This window comes from Lissotriton vulgaris, chromosome 9 (genome assembly GCF_964263255.1).
Source record: "Lissotriton vulgaris chromosome 9, aLisVul1.2, whole genome shotgun sequence".
NCBI lineage: Eukaryota > Metazoa > Chordata > Amphibia > Caudata > Salamandridae > Lissotriton > Lissotriton vulgaris.
Window position 1 is genome coordinate 622,660,745 of NC_141697.1, and position 24,228 is coordinate 622,684,972.

The following is a 24,228-nucleotide window of genomic DNA, read 5'->3' on the forward strand; positions in this document are numbered from 1 at the left end:
TTTAAAATATTTCCAGAGTTTCAATTTCCGGATGAATAGAAACAGGTCTATTCGAGTCTGAGCATATTCATAACGGCCTGTTGGACAAAAAGTAAGTCCCAACTTTAGAGCTTTCTCTTCATCTATTGTGAGGATTCTTTGTGAGAGGTTGATTATGTTCAAATCCTCCGTTAGTTCCTCTTGGTCCTGGCCTGCCTTTTCCTCTGTTTTTTGGTGCCTCTGTCTGCACCTCCTCCCTTCACGTCTCGTGATGCGTCTCCGCTTGCACTTGTGGTTTGTTCCGGAGGGCGTTTCTTCCCATCCCTCAGCCAGTTCTGGCGGATTAAATCGCATTCCTCGCGAAAAGAAGGCGGCTCGCATGTTTGCACGCTCTGCTGACTTCTATTCTGTGTCTCGTCCTCAGACTGTTCTGCACTTGTGACCTCGGACTCTGAGGTGTCTCGTGATACTTGAGGCTTTTGGCGTCTCGCTCTCAGGTCCCGGCGTGGTGCGTCGTACTTGCGTGCAAATGTTAGTATCCTTCCTTGCTCGTAGTCGCGAGTGTCGCGTTCGAACTTTTGCTGTTTCCTCAATTGGATCTTTTTTTCATAGCTAGTTAGCCTCTTTTTCATGGACTCCTTTTTCTGTGTCTAGTTGTCCCTGGTCTGTTAGTTCCACGATCTCCTTCTCCAGCGCTTCGATGTCCTGTAGTGCCCTCTCCCTATGTTTCCATGCAAATTTTATAAGGAGATTTAGCATTCCTTCCGAAGAGTGAGCTGTGAATTCAGCCCACTGGCTGAGTAATTCAGGGTCGGGATTCTCGTAGGCTGGGATTGTATAAATACGGAGGCCCCGTGGGACCCTCTTTACCTCCACGTAATGCTGCAGCGAAGTGGCCTCCCACCACTTTCTCGTTTCCCGCTCATAGGTTCTCTCAAGCTGTTGGTATTTACTTCTGAGCGTCTTTTGTGCTGTGTCAGCTGTCTGCGTTGCGTTCTGTGCCTGTGGCCCCGGTCGCCCTTTAAAAATGCCACTTGCCACCTCCCGGCGCGCTGTGTCGCTGAACATTGGATATATTGATGTGGTGATTTAGATAATCAATTGCGCATGCTACTTCACTCGTGCCAGCGAGTAGGGAGTAAGTCGGGTGTCTCCTACCTCACACAGTCCGTCTTGGTCGCTTGGGTTGTAGTCTTCGATCCAAGCTTCTCGGGACTGGTTACGGTGCTGCCGACTTTCCCTGGCGGTGCGTTCTCCCTCTCCCCCGCTTTCTTAGCTCCAAAGTCGCTGCATGGAGACCGCACTCAGCCGAGTGGGTGCTGATATAAACGGTGGCGTGCCGTTTAATATATTCAAGCTCTGCAGGCTGGAAACAGGCAATAAATCAGCACTCACAGCAGTATAAACCAGGTTCGGTTTATTTGCGCACAATCAGATAGAACAGACGCGTTTCTTGATCCCGTGATGAAGACGAGTCCTTCGTCGAAACGCGTTGGGTTTTACATCCAGCTCGTGTTACCATGCGTATGACTATGGAGAAATAAACCCGTTTTCCTTTGCAAACTGGAAATGGAGTGGTAGCGTTTTTTGTCTGGAGGGGAGTGCGCCAGCAATTTCCTGTTGCTTTGTGTTGCTGGATATATATATATATATATACACACACACACATATGCTACCAGGCAATGCTTTCTTTCACTTGGACAAGACACTGGCAGCTCTCCCAGCACTCTAACCAGGTCTGCTCATGAGTCACGTATAATCAAACAAAAACGTTAACAAACAAAACGAGCATTTCCAAACCCAAAAGGTCATTAGTTCACTCACCATCTAATGGCTTTGCCCATGCTTGTTTATAGTGAGGCATGGCAATCCCTCTTTAACAAGAAGTGAAAATGCCGTGAGTACTCTCGTTGTCACCAAATGAAACGTACTGTCCTAATCATGAAGAGAATTTCAATGTAGCTGGAACTGCTGAGAGGAAAGTCCTAAATGGTCTGTGGAAATCTGCAGCAATTCGGGATACTGGCACCAGGAGCAAAGCAGTAGATTTCATTTTCAAAAGTGATAAAACAGGTTATAAATTCTTCTTCTTAAGGAGCCCAAATACGAGCAAAAAGTTGCAGCCCAATTATTAGAGTGCATTTCTGTGTGTTAGTTATGTAATATAATTTATTTGAATGTTTTTGCATTACAGTGTAATCTATTACCATTTGTCAAAACAGTGACTTCCAGTTTTGGTTAATGCAGTAAGTAAATGTCTTCCGCTTTTGTCATATCTACCAGGTTTTTCGTAACATTTCTATGTAACGCAGGCCTTTTTGCTGTACAGATATGTTATGTTAAATATACTTCTGTAGCACGCGTTAACCCTTGGCGCTTACGGATCATGAGCTACTAAGCTAGAGCATTACTGATTTTTAAACAGTCAAGACTTATGTTCCCTTCTCAAAGCGAGAAGGGTGGGTATGGACCTAAGATACAATGGGAAAGAGATCCACAGCTTAGCTGTGCTGTTAATGAAACTCCTTCCTCCCCATTTCACTTTGCTGATTCTTATGGTGGTAATCAATTTTGCATTAGTTGACCATAAAAGTCTACTTGGTGAATGCCGGTTGAAAACCTCCCACATCATTTTCGGTCCTTCTCTGTGCAAGGCTTTATGGGCCACACAGAGTGCCTTGAATTTAATCCGTTGTCGCCAGTGCAGCTCCCGAAGGCCTGCGGATATCGACTGGTATTTAGGGATGTTCAAAGTCAAACTGGCTGTTACATTCTGCACCGCTTGGAGCTTATCAAGTAGATTGACCTGGTGATTCATATACAAGCCATTACAATAGTCCAGTTTTGATCAAATCAGTGAGGAAACAACAATCTTTCTGGATCTCTGGGAATGAAAGGAAAAATGTTCCTCAAGGTTCTGATTCCCAAAAAAGAGGAGGATACTACTTTATATACCTTTGCATCATATCTGAGCTTATCATCCGTGATAAATCCAAGATTTTTAGCTTTAGTCACCGGTGTGGGAGGAGAGCCCAGACTGTCCGGCCACCATGCAGGAGAGAGATTTCCAAACAGAATAACCTCTGTTTTACTCTAGTTAAGTTTTAAGCAGTGTCTACTCATCCAGTTTCTTAGGACGATCATGCAATTGTATAATCTTAGTGAATAGTTAATATTGTTATCTACAGCTGATACGAAATACTTAATAACCAATGAGAGACAAGTTAATCTAATACTAATAATGCACTTTACATCCCATAACTTTGCTATTTAAAACACCAATACAAAGTTAAATGGAAGCACCACCTCTCTGCAAAATACACTGGCAAAATTTAAAATGTTGTACACCATTTTTTTCCATAAAATATTTACTACGTTGTTTTGCCGTAGTGAAACATCCAGTTTGTTTCATACATGAAGTGTATAGACGAAACCCGACCTCTGCTACAGTACAGCGCTGTGACCTAGGGTGACTTGCTAAAACTGTAGTTTCTGTATTTTTAAATTTCTGATTCACATAGACAGGGGAATGCTGCAAATAGTTACTGTCTCTGTTGAAAATTGTCACGGAGAAGGTTCGTGGTTTCAGGCCTATTTTGCTCACTTGCTGCATAGTTTAAATGCATGATAAAATGCTTGCAGTCATGGGAAACCACAATCCAGTGTGTCATTCAGTATGTGAAAAATGTCGTTGTTATAAACGAAACTCGTGTCCATCTTGCAAAAAATGTGATACGTCGCCAGAAACAGTTATTCATCACTTGTCAAATCTGTGCCCATTATAGCATTCCAATAGGTGCCCCAGAACTCCCAAGCTGTTATCTGTGTGAGCCAATATTATTTTATCGTTATTGTGGATAACCCATTCTTTATAGTTTGTTCTATCTTCTCACTGATGTTAATCAAAGGCCTATAAACTGCATCTACAATTGTCTTTGTTAGTTCTGTAATGTACCAGTCCTTCACCGTAATGCCTAATCCAGTTGAATGTTTTTTGCTCATGGGAATTTTTTAGTGGCCACAGTGACTTCCCATAGTTCAGAGCAGCTTTGTTACTTGGCTAGCTATGTTGCTGGGTTCCTGCCTGAATCCAGGTCCTAATCTTTTATTCACCCAACGTTGTCCAATCCTCAACAAAGCACATATATTCTAAACAAGGTGTGTGCACTTCAGTAATGTGACAGTCATTTGAAAACTCTTCGCCCATCTTCAGGACATATAGTTGCATTTCTACGTGCTGCTTATGACCTCCGATGGAGGCATAAAAGAATGATTGTGATTGCCTGCTGTAATGAGTAAACCTATTGTGGCATAATCCCGCCCCTTTTGTAATGTCGAACAGTTACTCGTAAACTGATATTACTTAAATATTTTTTAAAAGGTTGCTCTTGCGATTCGGTCTTCCAATTGATAACGTTGCCCAGTATTTGAAAGCTACAAATATCTGCAGCACCGCTGCACCTGAAAGGCATTAGTGGGATTTACACAGAACAATAGAGAGCTCTCTTTTGAAAGTAGTTACTGAAGCTCGAGCAAAAGAGAGATTACAGTAAAAAATAATTCGTCTGTGGCGTAAAGCAGGAGAAGTGTTTTCAGTATTTTCCATTCAGTTAGGGGATTTGTTGGGTTCTGTATTTTTTAGGATGAATGTTTTACAGAAGTTGGATGCAACACCAGTGAGGACTTTTTCAAAGCTAGGGAAGTTTAGCATTTCAGGGCTCTCATATGTAATATAATAGTACTCTTCAGGTTTTGCTGGAGATGACTAGCAATTTGACTAAATGAGGCGAATTTTCTAGATCGGGAACCTTGTACCTGGGTCATCTTACTTTAAGTGTAATTCTGGCCTCAGTTGGAAACCATTGCAATTTACGCAAAACCAGTGAGATGTGGTCAGATTTTCTCTGGTCTGAAACAAGTTGGGCTTTCGTATGAAAAAAATCTGAGATTGGTATTGGATAGTTAAAACATTGTACAACGTCCCTATCTAAACAGTATCTCGCAATGTGTGGGAACCTGTATCAAATGAGAAGTAGCTAATAGCGCCTTACCAGGAACGGTAAGGTTACCAAAAATGAAGCACACCACAAAAGAGTGGGCGAGGCTTATGTATCCAGAAATTCTGGATCCGCAAGGACTTTGCTGGCCCTCTATTGATACAGATGCCCCACTCGCTTTAAGATACTAAATAACTGGGTTAACACCAGCGACATTTACTGAAATACGATGAAAGTGTTATTGGATCATTGGGAACATAATTGTGAATATCTTAATGTGACTAGGTTTTAGTTTGCTAGAAAGAGTGTACGATTTCGAAAATACAAATCTTTATTTTTCATAGTTGATGCTTATATGGCAACTACCATAGAAGGCATAGCATTTGTTAAATCTAGCAGTAAAATAACAGGTCTGTACGTTGAGGGCCTTGAGATATTTTGAAAATCTATTCAACTCGATTGGCAAGAAAATGTTTGATTTTAATGTGAAAAAAAGTATTACCATGGCTGTTCCTTACTCATGCACATACAGTGGACTATGTTATTTTTGTTGAGATATCGGAATTCCTGATTTAAAGATACTGAACATGTCTCATCCTGCATATGAAATTAGGTTATTGCAATGCAAGATTTAGGAATGTATTGCAGGACCCAAACTGAGCGGTCTTGGATCTGAAGCCCCTGGGGCTTTGCTTCGGATTTTATCAGATACAATGATAATATTTATATATTTTTTGCTGGTTTTGTTCTGATTACTTGCACCTGTAAAAGAGAACACAGTTAAATATCAGAGGGCAACATGACAAATTGTAGCCCAATTTTCTCCAATGAGTTATGTTTCAGGATCCTTTGGTGATTTTTGGTAACTCTTCTATCTACAGCCTACTACTGTTGCCTTTGTTTTCAATTTCCAGTAAGTGGAGCAAATGTGCCAGAAAGAATGTGTCATCAGGGTGACTGTGATAGTGTCTATCCTATGCTAGAGATTTTCAGCAGCCTTTAAGTTTGGACATCTTAGTGAGTTTGAGCCCAGTCACCTGTGATTACCCATAAATGGAAAAAAAATCCCAGTCACTCAGTCCCACCACTCTAAGTGAACCTAAGTAACTAATTGATACTTTTAGAACGTTCTGAGTTAGTTTCTAAACGCCAAGAGTTTGTGTCCAGGTAACAGGGTCATTGGATTTTTCACCTGTCTTTGTCGGGACCATTGGATACAGCTAAGCAAAGACCAGTTGGCAGCCCAGGTGCTTTCCAAATTATTATTCAAAGCAAGGGACGTTACTCAGGGAACACTACCCGAAGCCTTACGATGACAAGAAACAACTGTTGATGCAAATGTGTCCAGCTAGACTGCAGGTTCCTCATGGCTTTTTGGTGACTCAGTTCTGTAGTAGGGGATCTCTGTGTATAGTCATAATCTAGTGACTAGTCCCGCCCATGTGCGTGGACCCCGGCAATCAAAAATAATCTCTTAAGTTGTCAAAATAATGCAGACACTGCAAAGACACTTAAGAGAGAATTTAAAGACAAACAATGCAGCCTATATCCACAGGCTACACTGTCCAGTACTTCAACTAGAAATTCCACCAATAAAAACACCACACACAGCACAGCCTGCCAGTTTCTACCATAGAGAAACTTGCCTCCCCCAGTCAAAGACTCTGGAATGATAGAGAGGAAGGTAGGGACATACAAGCCCCATAGGCTGCCATTATGTGGCTTAAATAGGATACTGTGCCTTTAAGAGAACTTTCCAGAACTTCTCCCAGTATCCCAGAATGCATAGCAGGTCCCTCTACTTTCAGTTCTTTTTTCCAGGCTCCTGCTTACAGGACCCTGGCATTGAGCTCTCCCTTTTTCAAGGGTTTATTGGATTTTTTTGACACTTTTGAATTCTAAAAGTGTTGCAGTTTAATTCTTGGTGTTCTCTTCTCCTTTTTTGTGCTGTTTTAGGACCCTAAAATGCCTGGCCTGTTTGTTCAGTGCCCAGCATGTGGGAGGAAGAAGGCCAAGAGTGATCCCCATGATGTCTGCATCGTGTGCCTCCCTGTGGATCATGTCCCTGAGGATTGTACCATCTGCCAGAAGTTTACTCCTCGGACTCTGAGGGACAGGATGAAGATCAGGCTTTCTGGCCTTGAGGAGAGGCGCCTGCAGGTGGGTCTGGGCAGGTTGGGAAGGCTCCCTCTGCCTCTGCTGAGGCCTCTGGGGGGCTCCCCGGAGGCAGGAAGTCCAGCTCCCGGTCTCCGTCGACGTCGATTGCATCGACGACGACGTCGAGAGGGATGACGGCGGTGTGCTCCCCTTCTCCCCGGGGATCCGGGTCGAGACGGCGGGACGGCTCGACGTCGAAGGTCATGGAGAAGTCGCCGTCGAAGCCACCGTCGACGTCATCGTCTTCGTCGACGTCGAGGTCTTCCTACCGACGCCGGAGGCGTAGTGACAGGCATCGGCGCTCGCCGTCGAAGCGGCATCGACGCTCGCCGTCGAGGCGACACCGTCGATCGCCGTCGAGGCGACACCGTCGATCGGCGTCGAGGCACCGGTCGACGTCGAGGGGCTCCTCGACGTCGAGAGCATCACGAAGACGGCGACGTTCGTCGTCGAAGACAGAACGCTCGACGTCGAGAAGGCGGCGTACGGCGTCGCGGAAGAAGAGATCGACGTCGAGGAGTCGACGATCGACGCCGAGGAAAAGAGGGTCGACGCCGAGGAGATGGCGATCGACGCCGGAGTCGAGGAAACGGCGTTCGACGCCGGAAAAGCGTCGCTCTGCGTCCAGGAGTCAGTCAGCCTCTCCGAAACGACGCAAGAGGGACTCTAGTCCCAGAAGTCACGCTGCTTCAAGTGGAGGACGCAAGAGGAAGAGGTCACCGGCTGATGGGGCTGGCCCCACGCACCCTTCGCCTAAAGGGTCACCGGGCTCGGTGTACTCTGAGGTGTACACGCCATCTCGGCCCAGGACTCCGACTCCTCCCCCTGTGCCTAAGGAGGACCCTCCACCCAAACCTCCACTGCCTTCAGGAGACCCTCCTCCGCCTCCGGTCCCTCCGCATGGGCCCACCCCGCAGCCGAAGGTTCCTCCTCCGAGGTCCACTTCCCTGCCGTGCCTGCCTGTTCCTCCTAAGGGGACCCCAAAACCGAAGCCCCGGGAGGAACCGTCGAAACCCCGTGAGGAACCGAGGAAGACCCCTCCACGTAAACCGAAGGAGCGGCCAAGAGCAGGCAGGTCTCGCTCTCGCTCTGGGAGGAAGGAGAGATCGCGACGCAGATCATCCACGAGGTCGAGACACCGCCGTAGGAGGCGCGAATCTCGCTCACACACGAGGTCCTCTGGGACCAGGGATTATTCCCCTACCCTATCGGGGTCGCCGGACACAAGTGTCCCCGATAGATGACCTGGTGGCGTTCCATGACGTCCTGTTGAGGGGCGCTGCGAAGTTGGGCATATCCCTGACGGTGCCTACTCCGAAGACGTCAGTCATTTTTGAGACTTTACATCAAAAGCTCGTCCTCTCCTGCCTCTGATGCCGGGCCTGGAAGAACCGGCTATGGCCCTGTTTCTCACCCCTGCGGTGACGAAGGTGGCACCATCAAGATTACTAAAGAAGTACCGGGCTCCCGACTCGGATCCGGCCTTTTTGAGAACGGAGCCTCCGCCTGACTCTGTCATTGTGACGGCGGCCCGCAAGCAGCATGCCACCACTCCGTCCTCCACGGTCCCCCCGGATAAGGAGTCAAGGTGGATGGATTCGGCGGGGAGAAAAGTCTGTGGAACTTCCGCTACCTCCATGAAAGCGGCGAGTGCCACGGCGCTGTTGGGCCGATACGACCGTGCCCTCTGGGACTCCCTCGAGCGCTTTGCGGAGCATTTACCTCGGGAGCAGCGTGAAGACTTCATGGAAGTACTGAGTGAGGGGATGCTGGTGGCCAACCAGATTATCAGCGCGGCAGCGGACTCTTCCCTGTTGGCTGCTCACGGATTTTGCCACAGAGTCAACCAACGGCGCCACGCATGGCTCCGGCTTACGTCCCTGAAACCGGACGCACAGCAGAGGGTGGCCAATCTACCGTTCTCCGGGGAGACCCTCTTCGGGAAGCATGCGGACGATGAAATGGCCCGCATGAAGGCGGAGGCCGAGACGCTAACGGCTGTGGGCCTGGAGAAGCCTAAAGAGACCAAAAAGCAGTACCGCCCCTTCCAACGACGGTTCGGCGGGCAAGGCCGAGGACGGGGACAGGCTTCGGGGCAATCGCAACAGCAACACCAGTTCCGTAAGCCGTTCCAGAAGCGCCAGAAGTACAGAGGTGGCCAGCAGTCGGCCCCAGCACCCAAGGGCCAGGCTGGGTCTAGGCCCTAGGAACCTACTTCCCCCGGATCCGTTACCCACTCCGGTAGGGGGAAGCATTCAATTTTTTCTGGCAGAGTGGAGAAAAATTACTCAGGACAAGTGGGTGCTGAATATTGTTTGCAATGGATACAGTCTGCGGTTCACCAGCCCTCCTCCAGCAATTCCCCCAGTCAGCTCGCAGTTTCAGCTGCGCGAGCTTCAGGCGGAAGCGGATATCCTGTTGAGGAAAAGGGCGATAGAAGACGTACCTCTGTCTCAGAGAGGGAGAGGTCTGTACTCCCGGTTCTTTCTGGTTCGCAAGAAGGACAAGAACGAGTTCAGGCCTATTCTGGATTTGCGACAGGCAAACAAATGGATTCGCAGGGAAAAATTTTGCATGCTGTCGTTTGCATCAGATTTACCCTCAGTTGCAACGGGGAGACTGGCTATGCACTATAGACCTACAGGATGCTTACTTCCATGTGCCCATTGCACACAAACACAGGAAGTTCCTGCGGTTCCAAGTCGGCACCAATCACTATCAATACACAGAACTCCCATTCGGACTGAAGTCTGCACCAAGGACGTTCTCGAAGTGCATGGCGGTGGTAGCAGCACACCTGAGGAAGAACAAGGTGTTCGTCTACCCGTATTTGGACGATTGGTTGATCAAGGCATCCTCCTTCTCGGAAGCGTGAGCACACTTCCAGAAGACATGCGTTCTCTTGAACAAGCTGGGTCTGCACGTCAACATGGCCAAGTCTGTCCCGACTCCGGTCCAATGCATACAGTACTTGGGAGCCTCCATCAATATGCTGTCAGCAAGCGTGTCCCCTTCGGAAGAGCGACGATTATCACTCCTTCGGAAGGCTCAGGCTCTTATGACGACTCCATCTACAACAGTGAGGACGGTGTCTTCTCTACTGGGATCGATGGCCTCTTGTATCTTCCTGACGCCACTCGCACGGCTGCACATGAGACCACTGCAGGAGTGCTTGGAGGACCAGTGGGATCAGAGGAAAGGATCTTGGGACGACAAGATTCGACTGTCGCTGCATGCTCTTCAGTCTCTGAAGTGGTGGTGTTCGGCGGAGAATCTCCTCAGAGGGGTTCCCTTTCACAAGGACATTCCCACGCAGACTGTTGTGACGGATGCGTCTCTTCTGGGATGGGGAGCGCACTCCGGGACTCTACAGATTCAAGGCACGTGGTCACCGATGGAGGCCACGTATCACATCAATTTCCTGGAACTCAGGGCTGTTCACTTGGCGCTGAAGGCCTTTCTTCCGTCCTTCCAGACCAACTCTCTGCTTGTACAGACGGACAATACCACCACGATGTATTACCTCAACAAGCAGGGGGGCTCGAGATCGCGCACTCTGTCACAGGAGACGCAGACGATCTGGCACTGGCTCCTAGCCAGAGGACTGACGATAACGACCACCCATCTGCCAGGTGTGCAGAATGTTCAGGCAGACGCACTGAGCAGACTGGTTCAGGAAAACCACGAATGGGTCATAAACGACGAAGTACTAGGAGAAGTCTTCGCAAGGTGGGGAACTCCAGACGTAGATTTGTTCGCCACCGCCGAAAACAGCAAGTGCAGAGACTTCGCCTCCAGGTACTTCCATCAAGGGACGCTGGGGAATGCGTTATGGATCGACTGGACGAACAGCTTTCTGTATGCCTTTCCTCCCATTCCCCTGATTCCGGCGGTGCTCATCAAGCTGGCCCGGTCCAGAGCTCGGATGATACTCATCGCCCCGGAGTGGCCCAGGCAGTGGTGGTTCACGGACCTACTTCACCGGTCTCTCCTTCCTCACATTCGGATGCCGTGCAGGCCGGACCTTCTCACGAAGTTCGGGGGACGGATGTTACACCCCAACCTCTCGTCTTTGAGTTTGGCGGCATGGCTCCTGAGAGAGTGCAATATGGCCATCTGAATCTGCCCGATGATTGCATGGACATACTGAAGGAGTCTAAGAGACCTTCCACTCGGACTTCATATGCTTACAAGTGGAAGAGGTTTTGTATCTGGTGCCAGTCTAAAAACCATGATCCTACGACCTGTAAGGAAGATGTCATCCTTCCTTACCTTTTACATTTGGCGCAGTCTGGCCTTAATGTGCATTCCATTAAGGTTCATCTGGCTGCATTGACTGCCTACAGGAAATGCCCTTCACAGACTTCCTTTTTCCAGATCCCCGTGATCAAAGATTTTCTGGAAGGGTTGAAGAAAGTATTCCCTCCTGTCTCGCTTCCCTCGCCTTCATGGGAATTGAATGTGGTGCTGTCCAGATTGATGAAGGAGCCGTTTGAACCTATTCATAAGGCTTCGTTGCAGCACCTGTCCTGTAAGGCGGCGTTCCTCGTGGCCATTACATCGGCCCGCAGGGTGAGTGAAATTCAGGCGTTGTGTTGTAATGAACCTTATACTGTATTTCATGCTGCTAAGGTTGTTATGCGTACTCACCCTAAATTTCTTCCCAAGGTTATTTCTGATTTTCATGTCAACCAGACTATAACTTTGCCTACGTTTTTTCAGAACCCTTCATCCCCAGCGGAGAGGTCTCTCCATTCCCTGGATGTTAGGAGGGTGTTGAAATTTTATCTGGATAAAACCAAAGATATTCGTAGGTCTGACCAGTTGTTTATCAATTATGGATCGGTCAGGACGCGTCTTGCGACCTCTAAGCAGTCCATCTCTAGGTGGATTGTGTCCTGCATACAATTGTGCTATCAGAAGGCTAATAAGACCATAGGAGGTAAGCCTAAGGCTCATTCCACCAGGGGCAAAGCTGCCACGACGGCTCTGCTCCGTTACGTGCCGATTGCTGAAATCTGCAAGGCAGCCACTTGGAAGTCGGTTCATACCTTTGCTAAGCATTACTGCCTGGACACTGACGCCAGGGCAGACGCTCAGGTTGGGCAGGCTTCGCTGCGGAATTTGTTCGCACAGTAGTGGCGTTATGTATTATTCTCCACCGCCGCTTTGGTGTGGGGATGGGCTTGCCATTCTATTCACTAGATTATGACTATACACAGAGATCCCCTACTACAGAAGGAGTAGTTTCTGTCCTGTAACTCCAGTTCTGTAGTAGGGGTATCTCTGTTATAGTCATAAGCGCCCGCCCTCCTCCCCGGTGGAGATATTTCATCATGTAAAGAATGCGACAGGTCTGGCGTGCTTCGCCTTCAAAAAGAACTGAAAGTAGAGGGACCTGCTATGCATTCTGGGATACTGGGAGAAGTTCTGGAAAGTTCTCTTAAAGGCACAGTATCCTATTTAAGCCACATAATGGCAGCCTATGGGGCTTGTCTGTCCCTACCTTCCTCTCTATCATTCCAGAGTCTTTGACTGGGGGAGGCAAGTTTCTCTATGGTAGAAACTGGCAGGCTGTGCTGTGTGTGGTGTTTTTTTTTTGTGGAATTTCTAGTTGAAGTACTGGACAGTGTAGCCTGTGGATATAGGCTGCATTATTTGTCTTTAAATTCTCTCTTAAGTGTCTTTGCAGTGTCTGCATTATTTTGACAACTTAAGAGATTATTTTTGATTGCCGGGGTCCACGCACATGGGCGGGACTATTCACTAGATTATGACTATAACAGAGATACCCCTACTACAGAACTGGAGTTACAGGACAGAAACTACTCCTTCCTTCCACCTGCCTCCATTCAGGCTTCAATTCATTGGGTCTTTTTGTGTAGTCTTGGTGAGGACAGTACAACTTCTTCTTAAAGGAACAGGTAACCACATTAACACTTATTCCAGATTCGTAGGTGGTGGTCTTGGTCTTTAGGGGAATAGCATAACAAAAAGTGACCAATTCACAAAGGTAAATTGGTCCTAAAACATGTTTAGAGACAAACGTACCATTTTTTACACATGTACGGAATCCAAAATATGTTTTCTGGTGCTTCTAAATGGATTTGTGAATCTGGAGAAATCAATTTGCACAAGTAAATCCCACTGAAGGGGTGGGAAGTTGCTACTCCAAGGTGTGTTTTCAGGGATGTTTGGGAACACCTGCAAACATATTGGTTAGTGGGCCTTCCCAAGCTCTGATCCAACCCATTTCCACCTTTGAAATGGTCCGAGATTTACTCTAGCAGAGGGCTGAAATAACTAAGCTATCAGTGGGGAAAGAGGTACGGATCACAGCCACATTTGGTTGGAGTGTATGGAAAGGCCATTTCATTACTGAGATAAATGTTTTCTTTGTAGAGAGACAAAAAAGGAAGTGCGTATTTGCCCAGGGAGGTGTACATATGCTGACTACTCCACCTTGCAGACCTCCGTAAGCAGAGAATACTAGCTCTTTGCAATAGTTGCATACCATTCCCAGATGTACACCTGTTGTAGCTTTCCTGGCATATTTCTGGGAGGCTTTGTGAATTTGAAAAAGTAGTACATCTGAATCTTCATGTAGAGTCTACTGGTTCAGATTTTCTACCTTTGTTTTTGTGAATTGGATCCGGAATTTGTTATCTTACAAACTTGTCTCTATACTGGTGCATAGAGCCCATGGCATGGTCGCACAAAGCACAAGTTAGTGGATTGAGGGGCACATCTCCCATTTGGTGGCACTGTTGGGAAGCCAGAATCCATCAAAAGGTAGTCTACATTTTACAATTCAAACCTTACTCCAGTCCATGTAGAGCATATCCTGGCAGTCTTTAGCCCTTACATAGCAGGAAGGGGTTGGCGTGACATTCCTAGTGGAATGTGGATTGCCTAGAGCAGTGGTTCTTAACCTGTAGTCCGATGATCCCTGGGGTTCCGTGATGTCTACTCAGGAGATCTTTACAAAATTAGATAATATTAAAATTAATAAATTAAAATTAATAAATTATATACAAATAAAAAAGCTACATTGAAAATGTGAAAACGTTTTCTAAATTGGTTTATGAATTAAATATAATTCAGTATTTTAGTATTTTCTTTGATGTATACATTTTTGTTGTTTTTGTTTTTAAGGTTCAAATTCTAAAAATTGCTTAGGCCAGGGGTCCCGGCTTCCATACGGACTCAGTGGGGGTACCTTTTTCAGTAATGATTTAGTGGGAGACCACAGAAGTCAAAAGTTTAAGAACCCCTGCCCTAAAGTAAAGAAACATTTGCCGTCCAGTCCTTATGTAGCCTCATATGTGTGAGCAGCAGCTACGTAGCTGCTATTGGAGTGCTCTATTGGTGCTTCTGTGACTCAGCAGATCCTTGTGCTCACCCAGTGAACATGAGAAACTCTTGCAGCACCTCTAGAGGACTTCAACGTTGTTGAGGCAAAAGACCGCAATTAATCAAAAAGTTACAAAAGGACATGTTCTCACATTTTTTCTTGCCGTGTGACATGTGTCCCCATGACGGCGTTGTAAATGTATGTGAAGACTGCAGGTCAGCATAGGGGACCTATCAGAATTTAGGCAATCTCCTCTCAGTGTGAAAATATTTGCAGAAGCCAGTCATTGTGAACCTTCAAACACCGGTATTAAGGCTGTTATCTTAAAATGCAAACTTGAAATGTTACCTGGTTGCCGGTGAGTGGGGCATTGTGACCGTAGACGATATGGTGGGTGAGGTTGTGATTGGGGTATTCATAATACAATGGAACAACATTGAGGTTGAATTTCATTGTACTACATTGCAATGGAATAATTGTACTGGGTATGTGTGAAGACACCGGAGCCCTCATGATGACTGTCCAGAAAACTCTGTGCATGCAACGTGTGTTGCTACGCTTCTGTTTAATAAAAATAATTTAGAAAATAATGACCTTTTACCTGGTTGTCAAGAACATGGGAGTAAGGCTATGAATGAAAACAAACCCACAAACCCCCCTCTTAGTGGTTATTGCATGGATCATGTGTGCTGTTGATCTTTTCTTTTTGCTTTAAAAAAAGTTATTTCACTGTTTTCAGAAGTCTGTTTTCATCAGAATTTGCTGTTAAATCTCTCTTTATGAGAAGGAGGTTCCTGTTCAAAGGAGGTTGCTCTGCCGCACTCTATAAGAACTCTGCACTAACTATTTAGTTTAAAATCCCTGTCTACTACTGAAAGGGACTCTAAGCCCTCTTGGCTTGCAAGCTTCTGCACATAATGTAAATGGAGGAGCACGTGCTATTTTGCCACGTTATCAATCGCGATGGAGCACAATGTCCCTCTATTCCCTATTCACTCCGCCGCCGACATGTTGGCTAATAAAGACATATATGAAAGAGTCGTCATCAGGAACTAAATGTGATGAAGCACCTTTAGCAGAAAGTTCAATGATTCAGTAAATAAATGAGCTCATTGGATCTGTTTTTGGAAGTGGACGTAGAAAGGCAAGGAGGGGGGGGGGGGGAGCACCCAAAATTGACAATGATCACAAATTGGATTGACTCTAATCTCAAACACTTTTGTTCCACCTAATAAAAAAGGATGCAATTTAACAATCGGCCACTTCCTATAAAATGAGGCCTGTTTAGTACTAAAAAAGAAATTGTGTTTTACATTTGAATTTAATATGTCATTGTACATTTGTGGGCTATTTAGTAGGCATTATACTATTTCTTATATTTTAGATTTCCCTTAGAGTGATCCTTTTCGGTCACATTTGATCTATCATGGTGCCTTGGGGTAGATTGTGTCTGCTGTAATTAAGAAAGTGTTGACCTGGTGCAGAAGTAAGTAATGCCTTCAAATGCAGTTTGGGACAAATCACTTTTGGTTCAGGTAAAACTAGCGTGACTAGTCCAAGCTAGGGTGACTGGGGTGGATGAGGGCAAGCAAATGGTCAGCAGAGGATGGACGGGAAGGAATGAAAGCAAGCAGATGGACAACCGAGGGTGATTGGGAGGGTTGGGGCAAGCTCACAAACAAAGGAGGACTTTAGAGAGGAAGGAGCAGCCACACGGACAACAGAGGGTTGGATGAGAGGGGTTGGGGTAAGTAAGCACACACACAACTGAGGGTTAGAGGACTCATGCAATGAAATATACAATGGCTGGGGGCCCCCTGCAAGCAGATGGACAATGCAGGGAGGGTGGGGCGGAGGGGACGGGGGTACGTAAACAAGGAGACAGCTGACAAACACACACTCCTAGAGTGCTCAAACAAAAAGAAAAAGTAGCGTCTGAAAAAAGAGCAATGGAAGGACACCAGTAATGTGCCCATACTCCAAGGGAGGTACAAACCTACAAAGAGGAAGGAAGCCTGGAAGCATGATAGAAAACAAGCAAATGTAATGAAGCCAAATAATATTAAGCAGTGGTTGGTGTTCAATCCCCCCTGTAAGGTAACAAAAGGTTTGGCAAGAGACTGCGCATGCATTGTCTTCAAAGAAACCTAAAAACCTGTATGCATCGCATATTTCAACTAAGTTAGTCTTTAGAGGAGCCTTTTTCATATTTTTTCACGTTGCAAAGGGTTGAACCTCTGGCCCCTAGTGTTTGGAAGGAATGAAGGAAATTGTCATGTACACCCTTAGCCTTGGAGAGTCCAGTTGGAGGTTGTGCGGTTCTCCGTTAAATTTGCAGTTACTTAGGATTTCCATCTTGCTGCATATCATTAAGGACACATTTTCCTATTTATGACGTTTGTGTATAAGCCTTAGTGTTTTAGTATTGGTTGCTTCCAATGACCTGATCACACCACACATCTGGTAGCAGTGATTTGTGCCTGGAAAGTTCAGGACTGGAAGCAGTGTCCAAGATGACATGAATGGATGTGACTTCCATGTCATGGGAGCTTTCGTCCACAAGGGCTCTATTCTCCTGCTGCTGTTTGTGACTGGTGTGCATTACTCCTTAGACTCCAACTGTGCAACGAAATTAGCTCAGAGCAATCTTTAGAGGTGAAACGTGGTGCCACTACATGTCAGGGCCATTCATAAGTGCAGTATTAACCCCTTTGCTGCGGCGGCTATTCCGCCGCAGCGCTAAAGGGGCGGGGCGGCCGCATGCTGGTGACGGAGCCGCTCCGTCACCAGCCGCGGTTGAGCTATGCTGGTAACGGAGCGGTTCCGTCATGACCCGCCCCGCTCATTAGAACGCCCGCGCAGGCGCGGCGGCCGGGCCATGACGGAACCGCTCCGTCATCAGCACAGCTCAACTGTAGCTGATGACGGAGCTGTTCCGTCATCAGCATGGAAGGGGTTAAAGGACTCGGCTAACCCTACAGCAGAACACAACCGTGAATGAGGGGAATAGGACACAAGGCAAGCCTGAAACCTGTGGCTGGCTAGAAACCGTGCATCCGTTTAGAATGAATGGGTTATTTACCGAAATGTAGAAGGCCGATCTATAACTCTTCCAGATGAGCCCCAAGCAAACCGTAGAACTCCACCTGTGTTCCCCCTCCGTTAACGATGCATCACTTTCTAGGCAGCCATACGAGAAAAAAAACGGTATCAGGAAGCGTAAAAATGTAATAAGACCTACACAACAGAGGTACCAAATGCAACTACAGATAGTAGCCACATATATTAGCAGTGAGTGCATAGTCTCAATCGACTAGCTACTGCAAAAGTGCAACGTAAGGCAAAAGCCTGAATTTACTGATACTTTAAATTCCTGCACACACAAATTCACTGGCTGAGTTCAGTTGCAACTCAGCCAGATCCTAAATAAACCTACACAGATCTTCTAGTCATAATTTTCAAGAACACTTTTTTTTGTGGTTCTTTATTAAAGCTGGAAGCATACATAAATCATTAATGGAACAAGATTTGATTTGGCAATACAAAAAGCGCAAACAAATGACTGAAGGTTTCAAGACGCTAATGCGGTTAGTCTACTATGGAAGGAGAAGAATTGCATGGTCCCAGCCCTAAAGGAGGCATTGCAAGGAAAATAGTCAGGTCTTCAGAGCCTTAGGAAAAGGATGGTGAGCTTACAGATAAGAAATTGATTTAGGAAGAGTATTCCAGAGCTTGGATGCAGCCACAGAAAATCTGTCCCTCCCCATCTTGCCTTTCAGTACTTAGGAATAACTTGCAATTTTTCCCCTCAGAACGCAGCTATCTAGATGGCATGTATTGTTGGAACAGTTTCCAAAAGACAGCCGGCAGTGGTGTTTCCGGACGGCACCTGTCAAATCTCCCAATCTTTTAGTTCTCTTATGCCCACTCCTGGAGTTCTTACTGCCCACAAAACTCAGTCCTTGGTAAATGTTTTCACAATATTAGGAGGGCAACCTAATTTCCTTTTTCACATTGAACTTTACAATTCGAATTTTATGTATCTGTAGTCACTTTTTTTTTTAATTCAATTACTTTCCATATTTAGTTTTTCAGGTATTTTCCAGACATTGGTGTGTTTTTCCATAAAGTTCTTTTTCTATAAAGTATCCAATTCCATTACACTTAAAACCGACCCAGCCAACATTTTTCATCCCTTATAGGGACTTCATCAGGGCAATTGGATTTATCCTCTTTCTCAAAATTCTTCTTTTCCATTCATTCCCCGTTTAAATACCTGGGCTCCTTTCAAGAAGCCTTTCAGACGAAGATACTGTTGTCATTGTCAGGGTCCCACGCCCAGAGAAGGAAATAGAGAAGGGGAAACTGTAGCATACTGGCCAGAACCAATGTGGTGGGCATGCATTGTGGTTAAGAATGTAGTCGCTAGTGCTGCAGTCTCCGGAGTTTAGAGGAATTTTACTCCATCACAGTGGAGTGTCAACAGTCTTTGCTGCCAATTTTGCTAAGTATGTGTTCCAGGCGTCCCATTGCAGTGTTTCCCCATGTCATGGTATTAACCCTTTCGCAGTACACTGGTCGTGTGCTCATGACGAGCTGAGCTCGTCGTGAACAATGGGATTTCAAAATGATGAGCACCGGGGGAAAATTCCCTTAGCATTGATGTGGTTAAAGAATGCCTGGTCGTGACCTTCCTGGTCGCTTATTTGGACAGATCCCTCATCCATAGTTGTGTACGGGGGCATCGGAGAGATTCCAGGTCATCGCTATGTAACGTTTTTCAAGAAGATTGGCTAGGTCAATTCATTTAATGGCGTACCTATTCTTGCATGTCTGTGATGAGATCCCTAGGCTACACTGCAGAGGGTCCATGGATTAAGCAGACTCCCACCATATGGTAAAAGTCTGCTTCTAAGCATGGGTATCTTTGGGAAGCATGCAGTGTATATGCACAGGGGTAAGGAAGGTCTGATGCAAGTAATTACATTGAATATATTCAGATGGAGATTTCTGGACACTTTACTAACATATTCACTAGTAGTGGCCCACTGTCGGTCTGTGGGATCCTGACCCGCTAAGTTTGCCCATTTATTCTAGAGGGTGATACATTTTGTGGTGCTGGTATCTAGTAATGCTTTAACAGCACCATGATAACCGGCTAGCGTTGCTGTGGGTTAGCAGAGTCTGCAAGGACGGGAAAGGCTGGCGTTCCATTTGTTCTGGTCCCCACAGTTTTCCTATCGTGGTCATCGGAGTGTTATAGTTCAGGAACTGGCCCTCTAAGATGTCGTACTGTTCTCTAACTTCGTGGAAGCTCAGCAGGGTTTTGTGATCTTTCAAGTACACCTAATTGTAGCGATCATTCTGGTAAATGTAATTTTCTGTTTAGGACGTTCACTGTGAGGAAACCCAATGTGAAATTTCAAAACTCAATGGCTGACTTTCCCTGCTTTTCATGAGTAATAGCCAGGATTGTTTGATTCTTTACAACCTGGTTGAGTTAACTTTGCTTAACTTAGCCATCAGGGCAAAAATCATACTCCCGAACAGAGAATATTCTGTGATCCTGACAAAAAATAGCAAAATAAGATTTTCAACTTCTGCTTCCTAGTTACTGTATATATGTCATTGCTTGTTGAGTGTACAGTAGCCTGTGACTAAACTATTAAGCACTGTTCTGGCTTTATGATGGCATTTATTTTCACAAACTATCAGTTAATAAAGGTATGACGAAAGGACTTTGGAACAACTCATAACCTTTCTAAATAAATATTTTTAGCGCACTAGTCTGATTTTACGGTCTGTGATGCTGGGCGCTTGCTTGGAAGGCTAACAACAGATTGAATTGTAGTACAAATTCTCTCTTTAGTTCCATATTCTTTCAGCGAAATAAAAATTAAAAAAACAATATAACCGTGGCTGAACTGAGAGTACCATAAGAGGATGGACGTAAGCCTAAATAATTTGGATTGTTTGATCTCACTCCTTAAATCCAGCCGCTAGTTTCATAGTTTGGGGGGAGGGGTAGGTTCGCTCAAGTAATCATTGTTTTGATCCTTATTTATTAAAGCCCTCTGTTTTCCAACTTTAATGATGTTTACCGATGCATTGAGGCAGAAATTTTCCAGTCTGTAATTATTTTTAATTGTAGGTAAAAAGGTTGTTTTTTTATTTTTTCCCCCAGTGATTCTAAATGCTGTCAGGTATGACTTCAAGGCCAATAGCTGAGTGGATTAACAGGTGAGGGAGTTTAAAGAAAAAAATGTATTTTAGTAATGAGGCTTAAACAGCAGTAGATATTCACAGGGGTGACACTAAACTGAGTATGTTTTCATATTTGTGTATAGATGTTCACATATTGGAACTGGTCAGGCATCAAGTATCAGTTAAATAAGTGTGGAATTTTACTAGTCTCAGCTTCATTTTTTCACAGAACCCAATATAGATATCGATAATTTCAGATAAAATTAATATTGCTAAATACAGACAGAAGTGTAAATAAATGAATAAATAAATCTGGGAGGCCCAGCCACAATTACGCCCTCGATGTTGTCTTTCAGGTTAGGTTTTTACACTTTAGAATGCATGCAATTATGATTAGTTACATTAACAACATTAAAGGCGATCAAATTGAGTAAACCTCTAATATGTAATTTCCAGTTACTTCCCGAGTTAGTAAATTGAGATAGAGTGAAGTCCACATCATTTACTTGTTTTACATGACGTGTTCACTGGAATTTGTGATTATGACCTTGGGATCCGTGTTGCCTCCCGCACAACAATGGTTCGTGGATTCTTTCTCAAACTGAACCGATAAGAACAGCCTCAAATCATTAACTAAATGTGTGAAAGCCCAGCATGACTCAAAATTGCTTCTTACCTGGGGAAACGTTATGCATTGAACTTGAAAGTGAGTTCACGTGGAAGAATTAATTTATTAGTTGCAGTGCAAACCATACATTACGTTCTAAACAGATGTTTTTTGAGTGGAAGATATGTGCAATTTCTTCACACTGTTTGGTTTAGTGGGCTCGGTGTACAACCCCAGAGCTGCCAGTAAGAAATGTCCTTTTCTCTGATATCGAGGCAGTACTTCAACATTGAAAAGCGAAGAATACGTGTCTTTCTAGTGATCTATACGTTAAAAAATATCGCACATTAGGCCAGACTATGTTGCTAATCTTTTGACAAAATCACCCACACACCTATTGTCCCTTCCCAGTATGAGGTTAAAGAAGAAAGGTTGTCTACCATAAGAAAGGAATAACCAGAACCTGTGGGTAATGTTTATTTAGCAGTGTTTTGACGGAGGAACGTTTATTCAAAAGTTATTAGCTTCAAATGCAGCTATTGGAATATTTTAACTCTGAATTATTTGTTGGTAATGAGAGCCACCCAAGAGTGCTTTTTAGGTCTTTTATCATCTTGGTGATTGATTTCATTTTGAAAATAAATGTAAACATTAATTAAATGCTTGATTTTTTTTTTTTATTTCTCCTGTGGTTTATATCCTTATTTACTTAATCTAAAATCTGATTCATAAACTGTGTGAAACGATTCAATTATTTGAAGAAGAACTTATAGCAGTAACATTTTGCCTGTGAATGTAACTTTAGGTGCGGTGTTTTACGCAGTATGTAATTGTATGATGGTCTTGTTTTAAGAGGGTTTACCTCATAACATTCCATTACGTCAGAGGAGCTTATCACTTCTATTTTCCCACACATGATGATGTGATTGTGTCATGGGCAACATAATATTGTGTTTTCCAGGATAACCATATTTGTTTAGTGGGTCGTCGCAGAAGCAGGGCATGATAATGCATTACATGGTACATTGAAGATTTTGGAGGATGCTGAGCTGATCTTGTGCAAGGAATAGCTCTGATTCATATTATAGGAGTTGGAATATTTAGGCTGCACCATTTCAACTGATGGATCAAATGAAGATTTGATGAAAGCGACCAACATATCATGTACTGTGTTGCACATGGATCAGTTATGGCAGTTTATAAATTCTGATCAAGTACTATGCCAGCATTACTGTGGAGAACATGACAGGCAAGACTAATTCTTTAGACAGATGTGATACAAACATGAAAGGTTTGAATGAAATTCAAGGATTTAAATCAAGCAAAGCAGTGAACTATTCTTGCCCAGTAGTGAAGCTGTATTGAAGCTATTTGGTAATAGAGAAACTTTTGTCACAGATGTGAGTGCATGTAGAATACGTGCCGTTTTATCATTGAAAGTGTTGAGCATATAGTATAGCTGTAGCAGTGGCATTATGGAGGTATTAAATCATAGACGCAGAATCAGTGGCAACAGCAGGGCAAACAAATATTTTAGAACCTATATATGGGGATTTTGGATTGTACACTGACAGTAAACCTTTGGTATGGGCTTTGCCGTCTGCAGTAGCCTTTGAAGTGTCTGCAAAGGTGCCTAGGGTAGCCTCATAATTGCAGGGTTTCCAGAACGGGATTGAATATAAGCTTGGTTGGAAAAATTTGCAGTCTGAGTGCTTGTCTTGTCTGTCATTGAAATGGGGAGACGAGCCTGAAAGGATGGAAGAAAGATTTGAAGGAGAGAAAAGAAAGTGGATAGTTGGGTGAAATCCTGTTGGCTGAAGTCAATTTGTGAGGTTGAGGAGGATGAAGCACTGGGTGAGAAAGTTTGTTCTTTAGGCAGTACTGAGAAATCCAGGACATGGTCGAGACTAGGAATTGGGCCAAAGTCAAACTTGGAAGGTGCTTAGTGTCCATGTTTTCTAATCCTTGCTTGGTGAATAAAGTAAGAGGCAGTTGTGTTAAATACCGTAGTGGACAGAAAAATAAGAGGTGAAGGGTATGTAGGAGGAACAGAGGGAGAATAGTGTTGGTTCCCTGATGCTTAAAGATGTATGTTGTAATGGGCACATGTTGTCAACTGATCGGAGTTTCTGAGAGAGAGGTCCATGCTGATGGAATGAACCACGAGTGGCTTTAGCAGGTAGTGATTGTTGTAGAATAAGTAATTTATCAATGTGGTTATTTAAGTGTGGTGTTTAGCTTTCTACTTCCATTGCGTGGTGTGTAGGGATTTAATATCCTTCAGCAGAGTTTGTTCCAGGAAATTCCGTTATGTCATAAGAGCTTGTTCTCTTTACCTGTGAAATACTTGTGGTGTCTGATAGCTTGGATGACATGGGACCGGTTATACAATTTAGCGGTCACAATTAACAGTAAAGGCAATCATTTTAGAGGTAAACACAAAAGGGCCCAGGGATACTTTCTGAGTTCTAGCCAACAAAGAGGGGATGAACCACTTGACCATGTTCCCACCTATAGCGGTTTTATGGCATGATATATATTTATTAACCGTTTATGGCTCTGTAAACTATAACTTGCCCTACAGCCAGCAATTCCAACCATAACTCTCACCTCAAATACGCGGCTCATGACCTTCTTTACTTTTGATGTGACAGTTGCGAGTGCAAATGATAAACCCACTTAAGATTATATATCACGTTAGTATTTGTATTGTCAAATAGACAACTATGAATATATATAATTGGTTGTTAATATTTAATGATGTAGTGCAGTATATGTTTTGTTAGGTTATATGCATTTGGAAACTGTCATGCTAATCATGAAAGTCATATTTCACAGGGACCTGTGAAATATTTTCCTTATTTCACACGTCCCTTTGAAAAATGGGGGTTCATACCACTGCATTTGTGCAATAAAGATATCAACAACAA

At 44.6% G+C, this 24,228-nt stretch overlaps 1 protein-coding gene across 3 annotated transcripts in view; it reads left to right on the forward strand.

Moving 5' to 3' along the window:
- The window catches only part of SIPA1L3 (signal induced proliferation associated 1 like 3), a 714,921-nt gene that overhangs the window by 42,152 nt on the left and 648,541 nt on the right, over window positions 1–24,228 (forward strand). The window contains exon 1 of one of the 3 annotated variants that reach the window (XM_086938269.1): window positions 20,708–20,727. The exons of the other annotated variants lie outside the window; for them this stretch is intronic. The gene's annotated coding sequence lies outside the window, so the exon portion shown is untranslated. Of the gene's footprint in view, window positions 1–20,707; window positions 20,728–24,228 lie in introns of those variants that run through there. 3 annotated transcript variants of the gene reach the window in all.